We start from the raw sequence: 2,500 nt of genomic DNA on the forward strand, positions 1-2,500 counted from the left end.
AAAATATATATCCCACAGGGGGAAAATTGAAAAAAAGTTGAAAAAAAAAATTTTTGGGGACTTAGAAAATTTTCACACATGTGTCAGACTTCCAGAGAGGGGAGCATGTCAGTGCGCGCATCCGATTTCAGTTCCAGAGCGATTCGCGCGATGAGTCCTTGATACTTAGTCGTTTTTGCAAAATTTCTGACTTTTTTGAAAATTTCACAATTTTGTGAAAACTTCCACAAAATGAGGTTCTAGTATGTTAGAGGGCATCCCAGGAGGGCTCCAAAAGTGTGGGTAAAATATATATCCCACAGGGGGAAAATTGAAAAAAAGTTGAAAAAAAAAATTTTTGGGGACTTAGAAAATTTTTCAACTTTTGTCAGACTTCCAGACAGGGGAGCGTGTCAGTGCGCGCATCCGATTTCAGTTCCAGAGCGATTCGCGCGATGAGTCCTTGATACTTAGTCGTTTTTGGCAAAATTTCTGACTTTTTGAAAATTTCACAATTTTGTGAAAACTTCCACAAAATGAGGTTCTAGTATGTTAGAGGGCATCCCAGGAGGGCTCCAAAAGTGTGGGTAAAATATATATCCCACAGGGGGAAAATTGAAAAAAAGTTGAAAAAAAAAATTTTTGGGGACTTAGAAAATTTTCACACATGTGTCAGACTTCCAGACAGGGGAGCGTGTCAGTGCGCGCATCCGATTTCAGTTCCAGAGCGATTCGCGCGATGAGTCCTTGATACTTAGTCGTTTTTGGCAAAATTTCTGACTTTTTGAAAATTTCACAATTTTGTGAAAACTTCCACAAAATGAGGTTCTAGTATGTTAGAGGGCATCCCAGGAGGGCTCCAAAAGTGTGGGTAAAATATATATCCCACAGGGGGAAAATTGAAAAAAAGTTGAAAAAAAAAATTTTTGGGGACTTAGAAAATTTTTCAACTTGTGTCAGACTTCCAGAGAGGGGAGCATGTCAGTGCGCGCATCCGATTTCAGTTCCAGAGCGATTCGCGCGATGAGTCCTTGATACTTAGTCGTTTTCAGAAGTCACAATTTTGACTTCCAGGACCCGCAAAACGTTTGTAAATTGAGCCCGCTCCCCAGTTCCAAGCGTTTTGAGGTGTCCCCGGTTGCAGTAATGCAGCCTGCCCACTAGATGTCGCAAAAGAGACAAAAAGTGAAAAAGAACCAGAATGAGGAAATTCCAGGGAGCCGAATCCGCCTGACAGTTCCAGGCGATCGGGCACTTTTTTGCATGCGTCCCTAAAGTGGGTATAGGGTGACACTCCATGCAAAGACCCAGTTTTGCACACCACCGGCAGAATATATGAGAGAGAGGTACCTCTCAGCCCCGACACATTTCGACTCATTTAAGCTGGTTTTCACCTCCGTAGGCCTGGGTATGCGTTTTGGCTATGAGTCCCTGTTCGGCTGGAGGTCTGCACCTTGGCTGAACCCAGGCTTCCGCAGCTGCGTGGGGGGACTTTTGCCGGTCGCCTATCCCAAGTCAGAGAGGTGTTCCTGGGTTGAAGTGAGCCTGGCCAGACCCCCCCGCGGGCCCTGGTTCTCCACATGGGGGCGCCGTCAAGGCTAAAATCTGGATTTTTAGGCCGAGGAGAGGCTCCATGAGGGCGGATGCTTTTGTGGCTTCGACCCCAGTGCTGTTCCACATCCAGTACCCCCCCGCAAGGGCGCCTGTACCCGAGTCGCGCTTCCAGGACTCGTGGGCACGTATCTCCCGACGACAGGGGTTTGCAGCCTCCGTACTTGGGCAAGTCCCTACATGCACCCCTGCTCTTCCTCCGATCGATCTGGCGCAGCGCTCCCGGGTGGGGAGGTGGCGCCGCTCGCTCGGCCCGGGCTTTGGAGCCCGCGCTGGCTTAAGGTGAGCGGTCCCCTTCCTCCTCTACCCCCGGGCTTCCGACACCTATCTTTGGGCGCGCATGCCGGCCTCGCCTCCCGTCTGCGGAGGTGGCCGAGCCGTGGGGAGTTTGACCCGAACCGAGCGAAGGCAGTGGTCCGACGACCCGTACGGGCGAACGGCGGGGCGCCCACCCAGCCAGGCGTGGGGGCCCGTCGTCCGAATCGCTCCCTGTGCGGGGAAGCACAGCGATCTTCTCCGAGGGCGGCCCTTTTCTTCCAGATGCGTACCCGGCCAGCGGAGGCTCGCGCTGCCCCTCGTGTCCGAAAGGGCGGCCTCCGCGGCGGTGGCGACAGCGGCGGCGGTGGGTGGCCTCTCCGCGCCACTGCCGAGCTTCGCGATTTCCAGTCTTTTCCCGAGCCCCTACGTCAGTGGGGAGGACGACAGAGGTGTGGAGGCAGGCGAAGGGGGTTCTCACCGTGCGGTGTGCCCCAGCCCGACCGTTGCCTTCCCCCTCGACCCTCGTCCTCCCAGGCGGCTCGGCCAGGGAGCAGGAGAGAGAGTGAGAGAGGGAGAGCGGAAACCCCAGAGCCAAGGGGTTAGATGGAGAACGGGAGAAGGAACGAGGGCCAAGAGGTAGGGAGTACGGTGA

The sequence above is a fragment of the Phyllobates terribilis genome, unplaced genomic scaffold (assembly GCF_046119375.1).
Source record: "Phyllobates terribilis strain yellow unplaced genomic scaffold, ASM4611937v1 Scaffold_3653__1_contigs__length_73291, whole genome shotgun sequence".
Classification (NCBI taxonomy): Eukaryota; Metazoa; Chordata; class Amphibia; order Anura; family Dendrobatidae; genus Phyllobates; species Phyllobates terribilis.